We start from the raw sequence: 25,233 nt of genomic DNA, 5'->3' as shown, positions 1-25,233 counted from the left end.
TGTTCAGATAAGAAAATAAAGCTTTTTTCGGTTTTACAGCCTGGAAAAAAAAAAAAAAAAAATTCAACCTGCCTTAATTGTCTCGAATCAGATGGTCATCCGATTTCTTTAACCCCGGACATCAGAGCTTTACAGGTGCATGGCTCCGAGTAAGTGTGTTTATATGTGCTGAGATCAAGAGGGAATGGAGCCTTGGAGAGGGCAAGAGAGGCCTTAGGAAATCCTGCCCTAGGCTTTGTTGGAGAAGATTTCATTCTTTCTATTAGTTTTTCTGTTTAACTGCCCTTCAAGTTGTGCCTGAGGATTTTTAAAGTACAAGATGGTCGCTAAAGGACAAAGACTAAAGTGTTATGTGGGAATAACCAGTTGAAGTTAACCAAGATTATAAAGTAATTTGCAAAGCTATTTGCTTCTACACAGAGCATTTAAGTGTTAGAATATCATGCCACTACAAAAGAATTATCTAAAATGAGGTAATATTCTGTATTGCACTGTACAGGCTATAAGCAATTATGGAGGGATATACTTTCTTCACTTGTATTAATAAGGCTGAGCAGAATATAAAGAAATAAAAGCCTGGAGTATATAACAACTCCTGAGGCAAATTGAAAGAAATTATGAAAGAATTCATTGTATTATTGAAACAAAGCAAAATGAAATGCATTGTGACAACATGATATAAATCACGGGATAATATCACATCTTAATAACCAATGCTGAACAGAAGAGAGACTTCTCTTGATTTACTGTGTAGAAAATGTGACATGACAGAAGACCCTTCACCAGCCAAATCTTTACACACTAGTACTGTCAGTTATGCTTTTCTTTCGCGTGTACGACTGAGAAGTCATCCACAGCAGGATGGACATGGGCCGAGCCAAATAAGGTCAATGATTTTTCTCACCTGCCCCGTTCCACTGAGTTAATGCTCTCATCTACTATCCTGAAATAAAAACCCAATGCCAGTTTTTTATTCAGCAATATAACCTACAGCTAATTACCATGTGCCAAAACAAGGCTGCAGAAAGTATAATCTATTAGCAATAACTTGTGTCTAACAATATAATTGCATCTGGAATAATGAAATGTTCATTTTAGTATCAAAATTAATAATGTCATATCAATGCCATTAATAATTAAGGATTCTTTTTATAACATCGCATCATTAATAACAACTCATTATGAACAATTCTATTAATATCAACAATAATAAAAATAATAACACATTGTCTTTCTATAGCCACAATTTTGCAAGGATAATGAAAATGCTGTACACATATTGGACTAGACCCTGCTGTGTCCGAGAAAAGCAGCTCTGGAAATATATTACACTTTCAGAGGAATAAAGTACTTTTTTGTTTTATTAGGCAGCAATTTGTGAACGGAAAATTTAATTGCTAAATACTCAGAAAGCACATGAAAATTCTGCTTAAAATTGTCTATTTCTTTGCTTACAGGGACAGTGGATGGGATTAGGGGCAGTGCACAACAGCTTCTTCAGTGCTCATTTTTAGTTTAATATTCGCCTACTTCTTCCTTTGGGGGTGGGTATGTGGACTTGTTTTGCTTCATAACTTAAATAAATTCCACATATACCATTTTTAATGCGTATAATACTATGTAATTTTTTTTATAGTCCACCTCCCTGTATTCCCAGCTAGGCAAATCTCAGCTACTCAAGGCAGGTAATTTTCTATTTATCCAAGTTTTCTCTCTCACAGCAACGTATTCTATACCATAGACACCTCTAGTTGAGGTACAAGTAAACTAAATCCTGCAGACCAAATCTGGCCCGCAATCTATCTTTTGCAAAGAAAATTTTATTGGAACATGGCCATGCCCATTTGTTTCAATATTATCTATGACTGCTTGCACCTTCTAACAGCAGAGCTGAGTAGTAGCAGCAGAACCACGTGGCCTGCAGAGCTGAAATCTTAACTATCTGGTCCATTACCAAAAAAGTGTGTTGAGTTCTTCTCTAGAGGATAAGTAGAAAAAATTTTGACATTTCCAAAATACAGGTAAGGAAAATAAAAAGAGAAGGAAATCAGTAACATATTTTTAAACTCTCATATTCATACTTTGTGTTTCATCATGACATTAGAATTACTATTCTAATATATATATATTAGATATATATATATATATTCTAATATATAATGCAACTATAGTTGCATTACTCATTGCTATTTGCTATTGTTTGAATGAGTATAAATTTATAATCAAAGGTTGATGCTAGAAACAGACATGGATTTCAATAAAAGCTTGTTGAAGCAATAAAAGTATACAAATTTTATTTTATAATTAGATAGGATAAATCTTGAAACAATAGTAATGATTTATTCTTGTCATTATTTACATATCCATATTTTTTCATTTTTACCCATGCATATTAAACTATAAGAATAAAAGAAAATACCAAGATATTCTCTACACCCAGTTTTTTAAACTTTTTATTATGAAAAATTTCAAACATAAACAATAGTTGACAGAAGAGATAAATAAGTCCTCATATTTAGTCTTTTTTTTTTTTTTTTTGCACATACAGGAGTAGGAAAGGTGTAATTTTAGTACACTTTAAAGCTCTCTCAAGGGTGACAAGTAGGAAAACTCAGGTGTGGTGTGACTAACTGTCCTCTGCCTCACACCCACTCCAAACCCTCAGGCCTGCAAGATGCCAGTCTAGGTAAATGCAATGTTACCAGCACTGCTTCTTCTGGAGAGGCCAACTTAGCAGTACTTGGCACCAGATGACAAAGAGGACTTCTCAACCCAGGTTCTGTGGTATCTTGGGTTCTCTTTCCCAGACTCACTCTTTCTCCTCTTCTCAAATTCATGTGGGACGGAGACTAGGGGCTTACCACCTCCCCATAGCACCTTCAGGAATAGGAACTCACAGGACAAAATAGCGACCTCAGAGGCTCTGAGGCTACCTCAGAAATAAAATGGGACAATAAAGGGGATGGTATACAGCATTTGAAGCAGAAATACTGAAAGAAATAGAGCAATAATGTGAAAGAAACATCAGCAATCTGCTTAAGAACATGAGGGAACATATGAGCAATCTGAAGCAAAAACAAGACATGATGGGGATTAAAAAGAATGAAGTAGAAAAATATGAACAAGATAATAGGTCTGAAAAAGAAAATAAAGAACATCTCTCAGACATAGAACAAATGAGTCCACTGTAAAACCAAATTGAAGAACTCTCTCAGAGGTAGCAGGAAGGGATAAAGACATAGAAATACAAAGGAAAAAATAAGAGAATAAAAGCAGAATTATCAGGGGGGATATTTGAAAAATGAATAAAAATAAGTTTTCCACAATAGAGCTGGATGAATGACCTCAAATACAATGCGGTCATATTGCTGCACAGGAGAAGTAGGGAAGCAAATCCACACCTGGACATATTATATTGATATTAAGAACATCAAAGAAAAGCAGAAAATTTTTTAAAAGCTTCCAGAGAGAAAGATCAGATTACCTACATAGGAATAAGAATCAGAATATCATCAATTGCTATTAAAGCAATGCTGGATACACAAAGAACAGGAAATCATATTTTAAAGTATTAATGGAAAAGAAACTTTGAACTTAGAATTTTATGTACAGCCAAAGGTCAATGAAGCTTTTCTATGGCAAAACAAAACAAAAAGAACGAGACCTCAGAGTTTTAGAGTTGACTGTATAGACAAGTATCAAAAACACTAATGTGGTTAAAAACTCAAAAAAAAAAAAAAAGAAAAGAAAAGAAAAAAAAAAAGTCCCAGGAGGATACTTCCAGATGGAAATATGGAAAGTAAAGATAATCAAGTGCCTTGTAGCATGTGTTACTATCTTAATAGTGTATTATTGTAGCAATGTGTTATTGTACAATATCTTATTGTAAAATAATTGTATTATTGATTCCACAACAACCCAGGACCCAAAAGTGAGAAATTATCAAGATCTTTGTGGTGAAGGGAGACTGATGGGACAGGACAGCCTGCTCAGGTAAATGTCTCATCTGGGAGGATAAAGGGATATTGGTATGTTTAAGATATTCTAGGAGTAAATATTCCTGAGTATAGGTCCCAAGTTATGAGCAACCACCATAGGAACAAATATAAATATATAACTTTAAAAATAGCTACTTAAAAACCCAATGGCACACAATGCAAAGTTTGCAGATGAAAACACATTTGAATGTTTGCGCATGGGAGGGAATGGAAATGGGGATAAGAAGAGTGAATGAATGAAGCAGGAAAGAGTCAATAAGGAGCCATAGATACTTGTCATTATACCTTTCTCTGCACCTGAAATCCAATATACACAAATGAATGCAAGAAATACAAAGAATCACCATGTTTTTTCTTTTCTTTAAAAATTAAACCAGGTGTTCCTTAAAACTCAGCTTTCCAAACCTACTGTGTTGGGTTTTATTTGCACCATGTGAATATCTAGAACAGAAACCCCTCTGAATAGAAATTAAATAGTTTGTGATCCCATGAAACTTTGAGGAGTCACTGCTGGGGGAAACACAAACTAAATCAAAACCAAAAAACAAAACTAACATATTCTCTGAAGAAAATGAAGCAAGTGATTCTCAATGGATTTGATGATGCATCATGCTGAAAAATAGCCAGTTGTTTCGATATGCCAAGTGAGTTTTACCGCTTGAGCTAAAGGACACTGACATTTCACTCTCAGGAAACACATTATATAGGGTTTCTCAAGCACCTGAGAGGTTTAGCTTTACTACTAAAAATATATGGAAACCAAACTGCAAGCACGTGTGGTGCCTTTGTAGTGAATGCTTTCAGGATATTGACTTTTTACTGGGAACTGAAGGATCCTGAAATGTGAATACCAAGAATCTTGGTAGTCCTGAGAAAGTCCTTTTAGTTTTGCCCCAGTCTTGTTATCTGCCAGGTCATGTTTGACACTGGTGTTTGACATGAAACAAACTCATCTGCCAGGATGAGGTGGTTTCCTTGAGCAAGGCTGCTGATGGGAAGTTATGGTCGGTGGATCAGTGTAATATACAATGCAAAACCAGAACTGGGGGTACCAATATTTCTTCTTTACCGAGCAATGTTTTTTTGAAAGGGCTGGGAATGAAATCAGCACAATGAGTCATTTAGATTGTTGTCTTCTGGGTAGCAGGCCACTCAAGAGCTATCAGAGACGAGATGCGGGGGGAAAGGAAGGAGCTCCTTCCTCAGTTACAAGGGCAGAGTAATCGAGAAAGTGTGAGCTGAGCAGATAGAAACACATAGTCTGGAATCCTGACTCTACTGCTGGATGGCCATTTTGAATCTCTGCTTTTTCATGTCTCAAATTAGGATAATAGCACCTATATGGGGACACTACTCTCGAAAAAAAAAATGTTTAAAAGATAAAATAGAGAAAGCAATGAACACGTAGTAACATCGAAAATATTAAGGACTTTTCCCAACGCCTCATTATAAATTGTTTCCCAAGACAAAAGGTATAAAAACCTCAAGTCTAGTTTTTCTATTTCATCTTCTGGTAGAAATCATCAGGGTCCAGGAATAACTCCTTGTAATATTGTGAAAAGGTACTATTTCCACTTCCTCCTTATCCAGGAAATTTGTACTTCCAAGTAAGAAGTAGTGGTCTGAAACAGTGCTAAAGGAATAGATACATGTGGAAGAGGGTTGTGATACACCGTTGGTTTTTGATGTAGTGGTCAATGATTCCTCTGTTGTGTATAACACCCAGCACTTACCACATCACGTGCCCTCCCTCATACCATCACTTGGTTACCCCATTCCCCTATACTCCTCTCTTCTATAACCCTCAGTTTGTTTCCCGGAGTCCAGAGTCCTTCATGTTATGTCTCCCTCTCTGATTTCTTCCCATTCAGTTTTCCCTGCTAGTCCTCCATGCTATTCCTTATGTTCCACATATGAATTCTTGCCTGAGTATATTATATTTGGCTATGAGGCAAGCATGTCCTTGTTCTGTTTATTGTTTGGGTTTCCCAGACAATTTATATCCTGCTTTACTTTCCCAGGGATAGAAACTCATCCCTGTGCTGCTCCTGCCTCCACCAGCACCTGCCAGGAGCCCCTGACCCGAGGAAGCCCTGTTTTCCTGGTCTGCAGAAGGACTTATTCTAGGATTCTCTTCCTGTACCTATCTGACGGTTGAGCATAAAAATGACATACCTTCCTTCAGGACTTGAGATTGGCTCCAAATCTATTGATGACTTCCCAGACTCACTTCATGCAGAGACCCCCTAGAAAAGAGAGATTTGAAGTTCAGCCTATCTGGGTTGTTATTTTAAAAACAGCTGCGATAAACAGGGGAGAGTTGTATTTTATTGACCCATGAGTCACAGTTTGTTTGCACAGGCATATTGTGATTGTGTTTAATGACTTCATGTTTACAGTGCAAATACATCTAATTACCAACTTGGCTAAATTTTTTAGAAGATAAGGAGACATAAGGAGTGGGAGGTATAGGCTTCCGGTTATTTAAAAAAAAAAGAGAGAGAGAGATAAGGAAGAATTTGGAAAAAAATTAAGTTGTATATTTAATTCATACCCCAACAAATTTTGATATAGATGAAAGAGTTACACACAAAGTATAAAAATACAGGATTATTAAAACAAACTATATTAGCACAAGTTTACATTCTTGGGGGAAGGGAAGGTCTTCTGAAGCAAATCACAGAACTAGGATGACATGAATATGCTGATAAACTCAGCTATTCCAGAGACCAATGGCACATAAACATATAATTAAAAGACAAGCAACAGAAAATATATTTTCATATATGTAACAAAGATCCTGGCAGAGTTTGAACCTAGTTTATATGCAATGTGGAGGGCTGGAGGTCTTCAAACAGAGAAATGACTCTAATGAGCTGAACATCGCAAATATTACAAAAGCCAGAGTCAAATAGAATTTTTTCTTTATGGCAGTTTCACCAAAATATCCTATTTATGATAGTTATTAGCTACATAAGCAGAAAACAAAAAACATTATTCCAAATTTACACAAATTAAAGCATTTAGAGGTTGACACTTTGTTATTAGCATCTACATAAATATGACATATTAACATATGTAGCATGAATGCCATGTTATTTAACAAAAACAATAAAAAATTTGCAAAGCCTGCAAGGATGTTTCTAAGGGATCACTGTGCTTTAAAAGCAGAAGCTACAACCTTAGCCTCTGATCAACTCTCTGAGCCAATGTATCCCTCAACAAAAAAATTACTAATAGTGACCTCACAGAAACATCAAGTTTAAATAATGAAATGACAAAATATTCTACACAAAACCCTTAGCATAGGGCCTGGTACAGTAGAGGAGATAATGTCAGCTAGCAACACCGTTAGTGCAGGATCAGCCTAGGAGAACAAAATCTGGGAGCTCTCCTCTGTACTGACCCAAAGAGTTACCAAAAGTTCCAGGAAACTGAATTATGTGGTTGCAGTTCAAAATAGGTCTTAAATTAGGTCATGATAGACACTGATGCTAGAAAAATCTTAGTCTATACAAAAAGAATCATGGGCTAGGATTTTATGGGAAGGTAGGTGAATTTTAACAATTTCTTTCTATTTACTTAAGCATTTACATTTTATTCTGTGTGGATGTATGTGGAAGTTTGGCAGAAGTTTACCGATTCTGAGAGCACCAGCTCCCTGTGGCCATAGCAGCAAGATGGCTGGTGCCTCTATATTTCTTGTGGCTTCTGTTGCCTGAATTCCAACATGGAGTCCTAAGTACTTAATACATGTATATATGTTTATGCATTTCTTCAAAGGACAGTTTTAAAACATTAACTTGAAATACTTAAACAGAAAAGCTGATAAGGCAGTTTGACTATTTTAGTATTTTTGTACAGATGAAAGTTAAACCTATGTTTGGTAGGAAACAGAAATAAAAAGATAATCCTTTTTTAGAATTCAATCAAATAGGAAGGAAACGAGTTCTCATTGTTTAAGAATAAAATGCTCACAAGGAAGGGGAAATGCTTGTTTCTACTAGACATTCAGCCTGTACAAATATACATTTAAATAGCCACTTTCCCTGCTAGGTAGCCCTTGAAATAGCCATTTAAACAGCTTTTGGCTATGACTACTTGGTTTTAAAATAGTTCTGTTTTCAGTGTCAAACATTTTGTGTCCATTTGCTACACTTAAAAAAAAAAAAAAGGTTGGGCAATGTTGTGTCTTTTGAGATACAGTAACATGACAGAAAGTGACAAATGGGGGAATGTGTCACAATGAAGCATGATATATTATAGCAGAGTGATATGCTGATACTCAAAGAATCCATAATATGCATCTTTCTTTTTATTTGCTGCTACAGCAGAAGAGATTATTCTTATAGATTAAGGGACTACTGTCACATCTTAGGTAGCAAAGTAAATATATTTCACTACATTAATATTTCTCTATAAGACTGTCATATGCTTTTCCTGTACCTCCTTTCTATTAATTTCAGATTAGCAGCAGAAGCATTTATAAATAGAATTCTGTTCCTTATGCCTGACTTATCCAGTGGTAACACAATATTCTGAGTCTGAATTCCAAGTCATTAATAAGGAAAAAAGATTAATGCCAACAATGGACACAAGTGTGACTGAATAAAAAGAATAGGTTTAAATACTGTGGTATTCTGATGGCTTCTACAAGATCCTTTACAGAAAAATACAATAATGCATAAAAATTCCTAATTTTAACATAAAAATTATCCAGATCATTTTAAACAAAAATTCTATTGTCTTTTTATGTGGACTTTGAAGGCTTTTGTATCTCATATGTTGTTATTTGTTCCAAATTATTTGCAACCAGTAACATCTATAATATTCAGTAAAGATCATTGACCATCTGCTTTTAATCTACAGCTAAGAACCTTTGCCTTTTTTTTCTCCCTCAAGAGGTATGCATATTGTCCTGTTGCTCAGAAAATTGCTTAAGTATGTTTTGGACCCAAAGCAAACTACAGTCTTTGTTATCAGGCATTAGTGATCATAATATATATTAATGCCAAAATGCATAATGAATACAAATGCAATATTAATGTAAGTTTTAAAAAAGGCAGCAATTTTATACTAACAGTAAAGTTCTGTTAAGATGTTTTTCTTTTTTTTCTGCCATAATTTCTCCATTCTTTTTTTTTAAAATTTATTCCATTCTTTCCTCTCATTTATCATCAGAAAGGGATACCTAACAGCTAATTTGCACAGTACCTTCTCATAAATACTAGAGTGTGGCTTAAAAATCAAAAGCCTGTTTTATACATCAAAAGTATGCATAAGTGAATTCAAATAATCATTCCAAAGGAATTCATTACTATTATTGTATACAACTTTGTGTATATTGTGACTCATGTACCATGAAGCTGATTCTTTTGTCCTTATCTACTTATATTAACCTCCATATATATACAAAGACAGTTCATAAAAATAAAATAGCATGGAAATTTTATTTTTATAAATCAGAAAATTTGTGAAGCAATCATACGAGTTATTGCATTTCTCCCCATATGTAAAAATCAGTACCAGAAGAAGGATTGACTCTTTTCTATGCAACAGGTAAGATGGACTCATACTCCTAATTAATTAAACATACTCCCAATTAAATATACTCCTAATTAAACTTCTCTGCAGTGTAGGAACATCAGCTTAAAATAAAAGCCCTTTGTTATTATGAACATTGTTTTAGGTAGAAAACTCAACTTTTTCCATGTAATCAATTGGATTTTAAAAAATTTCACAAGGAAGTTTTTACATTCATAATGAGACTGTTTAGTCACAGGAAAGGCATTTTTTTTTGAAGTGAAAATGTCATTTTGCTTTAGTAGGAGAGTATAAAAATCTTAACTATACAGAATGGCACTTTTTGTGGAGAAGAAAGGGACTTGATTATATATATGTTCCCTTAGATATGATATAGCTTTTTTTTCTAGCAAAAGTCTACTGGCCAGTTTTCTCTTAGATATAAAAAAAAGAACTCCTTTAGTATTATTAAAAATTTGGGGATAGATATACTTAATGAATGGAGTTTACAAATCATAGTATCACAGTATAAAAACAAAAGATCAAAATACTCTAACACAATTATTATCTTCCAGAATACAATTTTTTTTTTAATTTAAAGATTTTATTTATTTATTTGACACACAGGGAGAGAATACAAGCAAGGAGAGCAGCAGGCAGAGGGAGAAGCAGGTTCCCCACCAAGCAGGGAGCCTGACATGGGGCTCAATCCTAGGACTCTGGAATCATGACCTGAGCCAAAGACAGATGCTTAACTGACTGAGCTACCCAGGTGTCTTCAGGATAAAATTCTTATGCAAAAATATATAATTAATTTTAGAAACAATTATTATTCCCAGTTACATAAACAGGTTAGGAAGTCCAGCTTCTAACTCATAACAATAAATATTTTATTTAAAAAATATAGCAAAGCTTTTGTTGTTTGGAAGAACATTATGATTGTTATTTTAAATACTTCCATTTCCATAGACATACTATGACTAAATCACTGGACGTTAGCAAAAAATTTCAGTCATTACTACTATATCTGCTTCCTAAATGTACCTTATCATAAGAAATAATTAACTTTCCAGTAACACTCATGAATAAAGAAAAAAAGAAAAGAAAACTAGTTTTTCTCTAGGTACTTAAATTTTGTGTTTAAATTTGCTTTACCCAATCTCTGCATTAACTTCAAGCTAAAACTTATTATTAAAGAAGTTGTATAAGAAGTTATGTGATGGAGGAGGAGGAGTCAAGATGGTGGAGAAGTAGCAGGCTGAGACTACATCAGGTAGCAGGAGATCAGCTAGATAGCTTATCAAACCATTGCAAACACCTACATATCCAACAGGAGATGGAAGAGAAGAACAGCAATTCTAGAAACAGAGAATCAACCACTTTCTGAAAGGTAGGACCAGCGGAGAAGTGAATCCAAAGCAATGGGAAGATAGGCTGCGGGGGGAGAGGCCGGCTCCTGGCAAGCGGCGGAGCAACGGAGCACTAAATCAAGACTTTTAAAAGTCTGCTCCACTGAGAGACATCGCTCCAGAGGCTAAACGGGTGTGAAGCCCACGCGGGATCAGGGTGGTTCCAGATCCCACGAGGTCACGGAAGGATCAGGGGTGTCTGAGTGTCACAGAGCTCGCAGGTATAAGACTGGGTTCAGACTCTTATCTGAACAAAATGACAAGGCCAAAAAACTCACCAAAAAAAAAAAAAAAAAAAAAAAAAAGAACAAGAGGCAGTACCAAAGGCTAGGGACCTAATCAATACTGATATTGGTAATATGTCAGATCTAGAGTTCAAAATGACGATTCTCAAGGTTCTAGCCAGGCTTGAAAAAGCCATAGAAGATATTAGAGAAACGCTCTCTGGAGAGATAAAAGCCCTTTCTGGAGAAATAAAAGAACTAAAATCTAACCAAGTTGAAATAAAAAAAGCTATTAATGAGGTGCAATCAAAAATGGAGGCTCTTACTGCTAGGATAAATGAGGCAGAAGAAAGACTTAGTGATATAGAAGACCAAATGACAGAGAATAAAGGAACTGAGCAAAAGAGGGACAAACAGCTACTGGACCACGAGGGGAGAATTCGAGAGATAAGTGACACCAGAAGACAACACAACATTAGAATAATTGGGATTCCAGAAGAAGAAGAAAGAGAGGGGAGCAGAAGGTATATTAGAGAGAATTATTGGAGAGAATTTTCCTGATATGGCAAAAGGAAAAGCATCAAAATCCAGGAGGTACAGAGACCCCCCTCAAAATCAACAAGAATAGGTCCACACCCTGTCACCTAATAGTAAAATTTACAAGTCTTAGTGACAAAGAGAAAATCCTGAAAGCAGCCCGGGAAAAGAAGTCTGTAACATACAATGGTAAAAATATTAGATTGGCAGCAGACTTATCAACAGAGACCTGCCAGGCCAGAAAGAACTGGCATGAGATATTCAGAGCACTAAACAAGAAAAACATGCAGCCAAGAATACTATATCCAGCTAGACTATCATTGAAAATAGAAGGAGAGATAAAAAGCTTCCAGGACAAACAAAAACTGAAAGAATTTGCAAACACCAAACCAGCTCTACAGGAAATATTGAAAGGGGTCCTCTAAGCAAAGAGAGATCCTAAAAGTAGTAGATCAGAAAGGAACAGAGACAATATACAGTAACAGTCACCTTACAGGCAATACAATGACACTAAATTCGTATCTCTCAATAGTTACCCTGAATGTTAATGGGCTAAACGCCCCAATCAAAAGACACAGGGTATCAGAATGGATTAAAAAAAAAAAAAAACCCATCAATATGTTGCCTACAAGAAACTCATTTTAGACCTGAAGACACCTCCAGATTTAAACTGAGGGGGTGGAAAAGAATTTACCATGCTAATGGACATCAGAAGAAAGCTGGGGTGGCAATCCTTATATCAGATCAATTAGATTTTAAGTCAAAGACTATAATAAGAGATGAGGAAGGACACTATATCATACTCAAAGGGTCTGTCCAACAAGAAGATCTAACAATTTTAAATATCTATGCCCTTAACACGGGAGGAGCCAACTATAAAAACCCATTAATAACAAAATCAAAGAAACACATTGACAATAATCCAATAATAGTAGGGGACTTTAACACTCCCCTCACTGAAATGGACAGATCATCCAAGCAAAAGATCAACAAGGAAATCAAGGCCTTAAATGACACACTGGACCAGATGGACATCACAGATATATTCAGAACATTTCATCCCAAAGCAACAGAATACACATTCTTCTCTAATGCACATGGAACATTCTCCAGAATAGATCACATCCTGTGTCCTAATCAAGTCTCAATCAGTATCAAAAGTTAGGGATCATTCCCTGCATATTTTCAGACCACAATGCTCTGAAGCTAGAACTCAATCACAAGAGGAAATTTGGAAAGAACCCAAATACATGGAGACTAAACAGCATCCTTCTAAAGAATGAATGGGTCAACCAGGAAATTAAAGAAGAATTGAAAAAATTCATGGAAAAAAATGATAATGAAAACACAACGGTTCAAAATCTGTGGGACACAGCAAAGGCAGTCCTGAGAGGAAAATATACAGTGGTACAAGCCTTTCTCAAGAAACAAGAAAGGTCTCAAATACACAACCTAACCCTATACCTAAAGGAGCTGGAGAAAGAACAAGAAAGAAACCCTAAACCCAGCAGGAGAAGAGAAATCATAAAGATCAGCGCAGAAATCAATGAAATAGAAACCCAAAAAACAATAGAACAAATCAATGAAACTAGGAGGTGGTTCTTTGAAAGAATTAATAAGATTGAAAAACCCCTGGCCCGACCTATCAAAAAGAAAAGAGAAAGGACCCAAATAAATAAAATCATGAATGAAAGAGGAGGGATCACAGCTAACACCAAAGAAATACAAACGATTATAAGAACATACTATGAGCAATTCTATGCCAACAAATTTGACAATCTGGAAGAAATGGATACATTTCTAGAGACATATAAACTACCACAACTGAACCAGGAAGAAATAGAAAACCTGAACAAGACCCAAAACCAGTAAGGAGATTGAAACAGTCATCAAAAATCTCCAAACAAACAAAAGCCCAGGGCCAGACAGCTCCCCAGGGGAATTCTACCAAACATTTAAAGAAGAACTAATTCCTATTCTCTTGAAACTGTTCCAAAAAATAGAAATGGAAGGAAAACTTCCAAACTCATTTTATGAAGTCAGCATCACCTTGATCCCAAAACCAGACAAGGATCCCATCAAAAAAGAGAATTACAGACCAATATCCTTGATGAACACAGATGCAAAAATTCTCACCAAAATACTAGCCAATAGGATTCAACAGTACATTAAAAGGATTATTCACCATGACCAAGTGGGATTTATTCCAGGGCTACAAGGTTCATTCAACATCCACAAATCAATCAATGTGATACAACACATTAATAAAAGAAAGAACAAGAACCATATGATACTCTCCATAGATGCTGAAAAAGCATTTGACAAAGTACAGCATTCTGTCCTGATCAAAACTCTTCAAAGTATAGGGATAGAGGGCACATACCTCAATATTATCAAAGCCATCTATGAAAAACCCACCACAAATATCATTCTCAAGGGAGAAAAACTGAAAGCTTTTCCACTAAGGTCAGGAACACGCCAGGGATGTCCATTATCACCATTGTTATTCAACATAGTACTAGAAGTCCTAGCCTCAGCAATCAGACAACAAAAAGAAATTAAAGGCATCCAAATCTGCAAAGAAGAAGTCAAACTATCACTCTTCACAGATGATATGATACCATATGTGGAAAACCCAAAAGACTCCACTCCAAAACTGCTAGAACTTGTACAGGAATTTACTAAAGTGTCAGGATATAAAATCAATGCACAGAAATCAGTTGCATTTCTCTACACCAACAACAAGATAGAAGAAAGAGAAATTAAGGAGTCAATCCCATTTACAATTGCACCCAAAAGTATAAGATACTTAGGAATAAACCTAACCAAAGAGGCTAAGAATCTATACTCAGAAAACTATAAAGTACTCATGAAAGAAATTGAGGAAGACACAAAGAAATGGAAAAATGTTCCATGCTCCTGGATTCGAAGAACAAATATTGTGAAAATGTCTATGCTACCTAAAGTAATCTACACATTTAATGCAGTCCCTATCAAAATCCCACCCATTTTTTTCAAAGAAATGGAAGAAATAATCCTAAAATTTATATGGAACCAGAAAAGACCTCAAATAGCCAAAGGAATGTTGAAAAAGAAAGCCAAAGTTGATGGCATCACAATTCCGGACTTCAAGCTCTATTACAAAGCTGTCATCATCGAGACAGTAGGGTACTGGCACAAAAACAGACACATAGATCAATGGAACAGAATAGAAAGCCCAGAAATAGACCCTCAACTCTATGGTCAACCAATATTCGACAAAGCAGGAAAGAATGTCCAATTGAAAAAAGACAGCCTCTTCAATAAATGGTGTTGGGAAAATTGGATGGCCACATGCAGAAAAATGAAATTAGACCATTTCCTTACACCACATAGGAAAATAGACTCAAAATGGATGAAGGACCTCAATGTGAGAAAGGAATCCATCAAAATCCTTGAGGAGAACACAGGCAACAACCTCTTCGACCTCAGCCGCTGCAACATCTTCCTAGGAACATCGCCAAAGGCAAGGGAAGCAAGGGCAAAAATGAACTATTGGGATTTCATCAAGATCAAAAGCTTTTGCACAGCAAAGGAAACAGTGAACAAAACCAAAAGACAACTGACAGAATGGGAGAAGATATTTGCCAATGACATATCAGATAAAGGGCTAGTGTACAAAATCTATAAAGAACTTAGCAAACTCAATACCCAAAGAACAAATAATCTAATCAAGAAATGGGCAGAGGACATGAACAGACATTTCTGCAAAAACAACATCCAGATGGCCAACAGACACATGAAAAAGTGCTCCACATCACTCGGCATCAGGGAAATACAAATCAAAACCACAATGAGATACCACCTCACACTGGTCAGAATGGCTAAAATTAACAAGTCAGGAAATGACAGATGCTGGCGAGGATGCGGAGAAAGGGGAACCCTCCTACACTGTTGGTGGGAATGCAAGCTGGTGCAACCACTCTGGAAAACAGCATGGAGGTTCCTCAAAATGTTGAAAATAGAGCTACCCTATGACCCAGCAATTACACTACTGGGTATTTACCCTAAAGATACAAACGTAGTGATCCGAAGGGGCACATGCACCCAAATGTTTATAGCACCAATGTCTATAATAGCCAAACTATGGAAAGAACCTAGATGTCCATCAACAGATGAATGGATAAAGATGATGTGGTGTATATACACAATGGAATACTATGCAGCCATCAAAAGAAGTGAAATCTTGCCATTTGCGACTACATGGATGGAACTAGAGGGTATCATGCTTCGTGAAATAAGTCAATCGGAGAAACACAACTATTACATGATCTCCCTGATATGAGAAAGTGGAGATGCAACATGGGGGGTTAGGGTGGTGGGAGAAGAATAAATGAAACGAGATGGGATCGGGAGAGAGACAAACCATAAGTGACTCTTAATCTCACAAAACATACTGAGGGTTGCTGGGGGCATGGGGGTCGGGAGAGGGGGCTGGTTATGGACATTGGGAAGGGTATGTGCTATGGTGATTGCTGTGAAGTGTGTAAACCTGGCGATTCACAGACCTGTACCCCTGGGGATAAAAATACATTATATATTTATTAAAAATAATAATAAATTAAAAAAAAAAGTTATGTGATGGAGTAAAGTCACATATTGAATTGCATTAAATTGTATTGTTGCATTTCTTTAAGGAAGTGGTTTCTTGTGAGCTGAAGAGATTTCTTAATTTTAAAATCATAAAACTTTCCCGGGGAGCCTGGGTGGCTCAGTGGGTTAAGCCTCTGTCTTCAGCTCAGGTCATGATCCCAGGTTCCTGGGATCAAGCCCCGCATCGGGCTTTCTGCTCACCGGGGAACCTGCTTCCCCCTTTCTCTCTCTGCCTGCCTCTCTGCCTACTTGTGATCTCTCTCTGTGTCGAATAAACAACTCTCCAGAAGAAGGAAAAAAAACAAACAAACAAACCCAGCTTATTCTCAGTATCTCTGATTCCTTTTGTGTACTTACTCCCACCATGGCCAATTTCCAGCTACCAGTGTAGTGTCATTGAGCGAAGAGTGAAGAGATGTACGGCAGCACACCATCACATAGTATTCCGCTATACCAATATGATAGTTGTAACTAATATAGAGAGGTCAGTAAATAGAGTGAAATAATTTGGAAGTAACAGCTTGTAAGTATTTATTATCTTGATTTTAATTTAGTTTGTTAATTTTAAGTTCATGTAATTTGCTTTTTAGTGACAGTTATTTTAAACAACTGAAAGTCCCCCAAATTTAACAACCCACCCTCATGACCTGGTCTAAGCTCAGTACAGCACCGTTTACTACAGAAAATCTTTCATAGGCAGTCATTTAAAAGAAATTCATACTGTTTTTAATGTGTAACATTAGAACTACAAATTTTTGAAAACATAAAAATCAGCAGTTTGATGGTGATCTTATTGGCATTAATCTGTCAGATTTCAAGTAAGCAGCATTTTTATGTCTCCTGCACCAAAAAAACAAATGAATCTTTGCTGTTATTTTTTTTTTTAAGCCTATAGAATTATCTCTTTCTGATGGCCTCTCTGGCCATGCCATCATCCTTGGCTGAGACATTGCTTATTATCTTTGCTAAATGATTTGTAACCTTGAGGATATTCTGGGCAACACTTTCTACTTACATTGGCCCACTTCCTGATAAGGAAAGGGCTTGATGGATAGACAACGGATACAGACCTCTCTTGGACTTTCACACTGCTGTGTGCAAAAGTAGCCCTGGAGGGGCTCCTGGGTGGCTCAGTGGGTTAAAGCCTCTGCCTTCAGCTCAGGTCATGATCCCAGGGTCCTGGGATCGAGCCCCGCTTTGGGCTCTCTGCTCAGCGGGAAGCCTGCTTCCCTTCCTCTCTTTCTGCCTGCCTCTTTGCCTACTTGTCATCTCTGTCTGTCAAATAAATAAAAATCTTAAAAAAAAAAAAATAGCCCTGGAGGTAGTAGGAGAAGGATTCCTAATTGGTCTGGGGCGGATGTTTTGAATGGGATGTAAATTATAAATCAGCCTCTATTTTTTGGGGTGATGCTCACAGCTCCTTCTCTGTGAAAAAATAAGGCAGTGGATTCAGATAGTGTTTCTTCATTTTTCCAATTTAAAAGCTACCATAGTAGCTTATGATTGTAATCTTTCTTAGACTATTGCCTAAACTGGACTTGAAGAGTAGACAACTAGACAATAGGTTTGGTCAGGGAAATATAAGATGAATGTATAATGGCATTAGAATTCCTAATTAATCAGTAGTTTCCTAACAACAACAGGACCCTATAGTTCAAATCAGCTACTATCCTGCATGGTTTCATGTGGAACTTTGTTCTTCCAGTCTCTAGGAAAAGGTGCTCTTTCTGGCTCAGTGTGTTACCTGCTAATCTCCCAAAGATCAAATTTCAGAAAGATAAAATATATGAAAGGGGGCCTGGTCAGGGAGGTGAATTAAGAGAATAAATTAATGGTTGAGGCGTTCACTTTCATCACTGTTTAGTATTATTTTAAACCCATTTTGGGTACAGAAATCAGATGTTTTCTAAAAAAAATACATTTTATGCAACAATTTGAAAATTGCAAATTTCTTGTTTGAAACTGAGCATGGCTCAGTCTCATTGACATGATTGGCATGAATACACATGATAACCTGTGGTTAGGATAGGAATCATTGATGATTATTAAGAGTGCTTTCACTTTTAATATTTTATCAGTATTTTTATTATCCCCAATTCTGTTCTTTCACTGTAGGAATCCATTTTAGCTAAAATCCGAGATTCTGACTCTCATCTGTGTTTATCATCAGTGCAACTGGAATGAGTAATTTTTCTTCCACCCATCATCCCCCATGAGAATGTGAAGTTTTCTCATATCGTCTGGATCTAAGATGAATGAAACTTGACACATTTATTTAAAGGAACTGCTTAACTATATCATTACTGCATGAAACAATCTAAGGTTGCTTTTGACATTTCACAGTATGTGAAATTCACTGTGAATTAAAGTGAAATGAGTAACTAATAAGAGAAAACATAGTTATTTGACCTATTTTTCCTCTTTATATTTGCAATACAGTGGAGGTAAGAATCACGAAGCCAGAATTCATCAATGTCTCTTTGTTAACCCTTTAACAGGAATCTCTGTCTTACTGAATGCTGATGTAATTGGTTATGCACATCAAGTAGAAGAACTGCAGCATATTTCTTAATTTGTACCCCTTGATTAAATAATATATTTAAATAGAAGATACTAACCTGAAATAGAGATGCAGTTTTTCACAGAATGAGTTTCGTCTATTCTAAATACAAGCTCCTGAGTGACAAAAGCAAAATAAATTAAAAATTTATTTATTTTTGAAATTGTACTCTGTCCTGGAAATTGAAAAAAACTAATGCTGTCACTGATAAAGACTTAAGAGGCAGTTAATTTTAGGTTGTTTTTGTAGCAAATATGAGTGTTTGAACCAATCTCTCCAGACTTTTTACCTTAAAGCTTTATTTCAGAAAATAACCAAAATATTAAGATGGTGAGTTTCTAAAGCACACCTTACTTATATTTTTGCTTCTTGTTTTTAGATGTATTTTAAGAACTGAATTTCAGTAGAACTTGCCGTATTAAAATTGCAAGTTCAGACTTAAATTCTTACTGGTTTAATTACTGCACTAATCGTGGGCAAATAGTATTGCTTTTTCATGATTATCACAGATGAGATGCTATTGATAATGCCATTTTAGAAACTTTGTAACAAAGATCTAATTGAATAGGGATTCTCAGTTTATGTACATTTTACCCAATCCCAAATAGAAAGATATATTCAATCTCTGACCAGTATGGAAGGCTGATGCTGACTATATAAACTATTATCATAGCATTTTGCTTGCTTTGCTGATTTTAAAGTAAATAGCAAAAAACTGCAGATTTATGATACAGTATATTGATGAAAAACACATTATATCTACCATGCTCAATAAGTAACCAATTTAAGGTTTGAAAACCAATAAGTTATCAAGTCATATAAATCCCACCACATATTAAATGATCAAAACCTTCTGAAAGATCAAATAAAGAATACCAATTTAAACTTTTTGCCAGAATTTTTGGCTCATGAATGGCCTGACCTTCTATGGATCAATGGAATAATTCTTTTAGTCTCTGTCTCTTAATATAACATATTAAGTTATCAAAGTTAAATGTTACTGAAAATTTTCCACCTGGTTTCATTTTCAATATTTTAAGTACATATTAATGTATACGTTCACAGGAGAGTGACCAGAGAATGCTGTTATCACTGAAAATAAAGGAGCTCGAATAATAATTCCTTGAAACTGTATGAGGAAGCATTCTTTTAAGTAAATTTAAGTCATCTAAAGTATATAATGTAAAGACACAATTAAAGACAGATGGGAATACATTGATGAAGACCAAATTATAAAGGATTTTGTATTTTTAAAGCTCCATATTTAAAGCTGAGTGACCGTGGTCTTATTTGTATGTTTTAGAAGCCTAGTTTAGATACGAAGAAGTGCTAGAATCTGACACTGAACTTGGGTTTACACTGCCATTTCCATTAACTGTGCAGAAGTCCAGTAAGATTCAATGTGGTTATAACAAAGAGAACCTGTAGATGAAGAACAATCTGGAATCAGAAAGCATCTGTCCGGTTTCACTATCTTTTCCATGGAATTGCAGATTGATTATGTCACTCCCCTAAACTCCTAAATAATTATTTATCATTTGATGTTCCTTAGGATTTCTGCCTTGAGTGAATTGTCAGAACTTTCAGAATAAATTCTGTGCTGCTTTTTCTTAGAGTACGGTCTGGATCTTGTCTTCTGGATCTCGCTTCCCTCATTTTCCATGTTCTTTTTTTTTTTTTTTTTTTTTTTTTTAGGATTTTATTTATTTATTTGACAGAGAGAGAGAGAGATCCCCAAGCAGACAGAGAGGCAGGCAGAGAGAGAGGGGAAGCAGGCTCCCATGGAGCAGAGAGCCTGATGCGGAACTCCATTCCAGGACCCCAGAATCATGACCTGAGCCGAAGGCAGAGGCTTTAACCCACTGAGCCACCCAGGCACCCCTATTTTCCACATTCTAATCGTATTAAATCATTTGAAGATACTTGAATATGATTTGCACTCTTACTTCCCCATTACTTGCACACAATATCTGAAATGTCCTTTCATTTCAAACTTCGCTTTCAAACTTCTCTCTTGCCTGCTTTGGAACTCTTACATAAGAATAATCTAAATATCCCACATCCATTTCTCTTTCCCCATCCTCCTCATTTCCCCACTCCCTGGCTGAGTGAGGCATCCCTCTTATGTGCTCTCCTAACTCTCTGTTCGTGTTTCTACCAAAGCCCATTATGATATTGTACTATATTGTACATATACACATTTAACTATATAAATTCACATATATATATATATACACACATATATATATATATAATTCACTTATATTAGTACATATATTAATTTACTTGTTCTTGTACTCCAACAGAATACATTTCACAGGGCTATGGCTTTTAAACCAAATCCCTAATTCCTAGCTCTCAGTACAGTGTCTGACACAAACAAGTACTCAGAATGATTTGTTTAATAAATGTTCATGTTCTCTTGAAAGTTAAAGGGGATAACTAAAAACCATTAAAAACTATGGCACTTTGGAAAGGAAAAATAGGGAAATGACTATCAAAAGCAAGATCATTCACATCTCAGAAAACTCAAGGTTTTGGTCCTATTTCCTACCATGATAGAATTGTCCCCTTGAAGACAGGCTTCAGGAGCAGATTTAAGTTCTTGTAAGAACCATTCCTCATCCCATAGTAATGTTGCTACATGGGGTTCTGGAGGGATTGTATCAGCTCCCACTCTCCCAGTCCATGTGTCTCAATCAGTTCCACTCCTGAGCTTTTCCATAAGTTATCAGGAAAGATGTTCTCTTTGTTTCTAGAACAATGAGCTTTAAAGAACATGTATATTGGAAGGCTAGCACCTATCCAGTTACTGAATGGAAGAGACTTGCATAGAACTAAAGTCAGTAAGAGTTAAACTCTTTTTTAAAATTACTTAAAAAATTTTTAATTGTGGCAAAATACATAACAGAAAATTTACCGCCTTGAAAATGTTTAACTATACCAGTAGTATTAAATGATTCACATTGTTTACATACTAGTGTTGAGTATATTCACATATTCATAAGATCTCTAGGACTCTTACATCTTACAAACTAAAACTCTATAAAGCATTAAACAATAATTCCCCTTTCCTCCCTCCTCCCAGCCCCTAGTAATTAACATTCTACTTTCTGTTTATATGAATTTGACTATTTTTAGTACCTCAGATAAGTGGAATCATACAATAGAAATCTTTCTGTGACTGGCTTATTTTCACTTAGCTTAATGTCCTCAAGCTTCATCTGTGTTGTAGTAAGTGACAGGATTTCCTTTATTTTTCAGGCTGAATAGTATTCCACTGTATATAGATACATTTTCTTTATCGATTTATCATCAATAACATAGGTGATGTTTCTGCCTCTTGACTATTGTGACTAATACTATGAACATGGATACATATAAATATCTCTTCAAGACTCTGCTCTCAATTCCTTTGGATATATATCAAGAAATGGGATTGCTGGATCATGGTAGTTCTAATTGTAACTTTTTTTTTTAAGATTTTATTATTTATTTGACAGATAGAGATTACAGGTAGGCAGTGAGGCAGGCAGAGAGAGAGAGGAGGAAGCGGGTTCCCCGCTGAGCAGAGAGCCCGATGTGGGGCTCGATCCCAGGACCCTGCGATCATGACCTGAGCCGAAGGCAGAGGCTTTAACCCACTGAGCCACCCAGGCGCCCCTCTAATTGTAACTTTTTGAAGAATCACCACACTGCTTTCCATAGCCATTACAAAATTTTACAATCCCACTAACAGTATATAAGGGTTCCAATTTTTCCACATGGTCATCTTGTTATTTTTTGTGTTGTTTTTGTTTGTTTGTTTATTTGTTTTGACAGGAGCCATCTTAATGGGTGTGAGGAGATATCTCATTGTAGTTGTGATTTGCATTGAGATAGATTCTTGATTACATGGTTGAGCTACTGGATCCAGCTAGGATTGCATGAACTAATAAGTGTTCATGATTTTCTCAAGTTGGCTTGAATTACTGCACTTTCAACCAAAAGAATTCTCTTTAATACATTCCTCTGTCCCAGTGAATCTCCACATCTTCCCTCTAAGGCTTTACCGATATTTTTTTTTTCAAAGATTTTATTTATTTGTCAGAGAGAGAGAGTGAGCACAGGCAGACAGAATGGCAGGCAGAGGCAGAGGGAGAAGCAGGCCCCCACGCTGAGCAAGGAGCCCGATGTGGGACTTGATCCCAGGACACTGGGATCATGACCTGAGCCAAAGGCAGCCACTTAACCAACTGAGCCACCCAGGCATCCCACCGATATTTTTGATTTGCCTCCACAAATGTAACCAATGAGAGGTCTTCTGGAGTTAATAGGAATCCTTGGTAGAAAATGCAAATGTACCTTCCACGGTTGAACTTTTAGTCAAACTTTGCACAAACCAATAATTATCAGGTTGTTTCCTACCAACATCTAGGTAACAAAATCCTAACTGAAAGCTTCACAGTTATACTTGGAGCAGGAAGAGCAAAGAAGGAGAAAGTGGATAAAGAGAAGGAAGAGGAAGAGGAGGAGAGGAAGGGAGAAGATGAGGTGGAAAAGGAGTTCAAGATGGAGGAGAGAAGAAGAGAGAGGAAGGAAGAATTACAGAAGTTTGACATTACAGAATTTTCTGCATTACAGCTTACTTACCCTGCATTTCCCATCTTAAAGGGCATACCAACAAGGGAAGTCCTAGCACAATATAATCACTTCATACCAAGAAAGAAACTTTTGATCTAGAGAAAATAGAAAACTTTAAAAGCTAAAGTATTCAATAAAGTTCAGAACTGCAGCATTCACTGAATTCCATTTTAGAACCAAAACAAAGACGTTTGGTATCTAAAACAGTAAAATAGAGGCAGAGCTCTAATAGAGCTATATGGTACTATGAAAGATCAAGCTTTGAATCTGGAGACTGAGGGGCATGGTCAAAATCATAGAAGGGTAAGAAATTTGATCCCAACATTGCAATCAAATTTAGTTCCCATACTGAAAATGACCAAAATTAGATCACAGATTTGAAAAATGGTGACAGAAACCCATTTTATTAGGTTTAACCTACAATCATTTTTAGGAAGGTTCACTGAAAGTTGTGTGAAATCTGACAGATATGTGGGGTGAAGGGGATCTTAAATTCAAGAAGCAAATTACAGGGGTGCATGAGTGGCTCACTCAGTTGAGCATGGAATTCTTGATTTCCACTAAGGTCATGATCTCAAGGACGTGGGATTGAGCCCTATGTCGGGCTCCACACTCAGTGCAGAATCTGCTTGAGATTCTTTCTCCCTCCCCCTCTGCTCCTCCCCCTACATGCATGCTCTCTCTCTCTCTCTCTCTCTCTCTAAAATAAATACATAAAATCTCTTTAAGAAAATAAAATGAAACAAATTACAGATGTTGAAAGTCATCAGTTGAAGAAGTTTCCATGCCTTACATTCTATGAATTAAAGCTCTGTAGAGAATGGGATTCTGGGCAGCAGATTGCTGGTTCACTGACTCATGCCAAATGACTAAATGCTTTCATCTCGATGTCTAGCCAGTGTATAATAGCCATAAAGAAACAGAGAAGTGGAGGACCAGTTAAGTGTAATTTGCTTTTACTTTTACATTTTAGTTGCACACACATGCATATGAAAAACGAATATATCTTCTTTGCATTCGATTTTTATACCTTTTGGCTGAAGGGTCACAGACTTAAGAATTATCTGGGTTAAGTTTTGGCTCTGTCATCTCATTCTGTCTGACTTTGAGCACATAACTTTAATTTACCGAGCCTCAGTTTCTTCCTATGAAAACTGAGCATAATAATTCCCCTATGAAAAACTTATGATTCTTAAGTGAGGTAGTGCATAGGAAAATGCTAAGTGATGACTTTGTAATAAGGTCAAACATTACACTATCCTTACAGTTTTTTTTTTTTTTTTAATCAACATATTGTTCTTACTGTTGGTGGAGAAGCTCCAAATAATTTTAGGCCTACACTGTGTGGTTTGCATGGTTTGCATGTTTCTTTGTTTTTTGTTTGTTTTTTAGTTATATAGCTATCTGTGTTCATCATGGGAACTGTCTTGACATACACTTTTGAATTCATTGTCATAAAATCTCCACAAGTTTAGATGGTCTGTTCTTATGTTTTCTTATTGCATTCAGCAGCAAAAAACCTGTAGTAATTTTTTTTTTCTGTGCTTATACAATACCTGAATTATTATTTCTAGAGTATTTAAAAATGATCAGTATAAACTTATTTCAACAATAGAAATGAACTGGAGAAGCCAAATGATGTAAAGATATTTTATATTTCAAAAAAAAATTAAAGTACAGTTTCCTTCATGAAGAACAAAAGCAAAGTTCGACAGGATTTCTAAAAA

At 36.1% G+C, this 25,233-nt stretch overlaps 1 long non-coding RNA gene across 1 annotated transcript in view; it reads right to left on the bottom strand.

Annotated features, from left to right (window-relative positions):
* The window catches only part of LOC125102952 (uncharacterized), a 125,648-nt gene that overhangs the window by 41,550 nt on the left and 58,865 nt on the right, over positions 1-25,233 (bottom strand). Inside the window, exon 3 of the long non-coding RNA XR_007128240.1 lies at positions 6,174-6,244. This is a non-coding gene — a long non-coding RNA (uncharacterized LOC125102952). The remainder of the gene's footprint in view (positions 1-6,173; positions 6,245-25,233) is intronic.

Source organism: Lutra lutra, chromosome 6 (assembly GCF_902655055.1).
Source record: "Lutra lutra chromosome 6, mLutLut1.2, whole genome shotgun sequence".
Lineage (NCBI taxonomy): Eukaryota > Metazoa > Chordata > Mammalia > Carnivora > Mustelidae > Lutra > Lutra lutra.
Note: the sequence above shows the minus strand (reverse complement) of the source record. Positions and strands in the feature narration are given on the sequence as shown.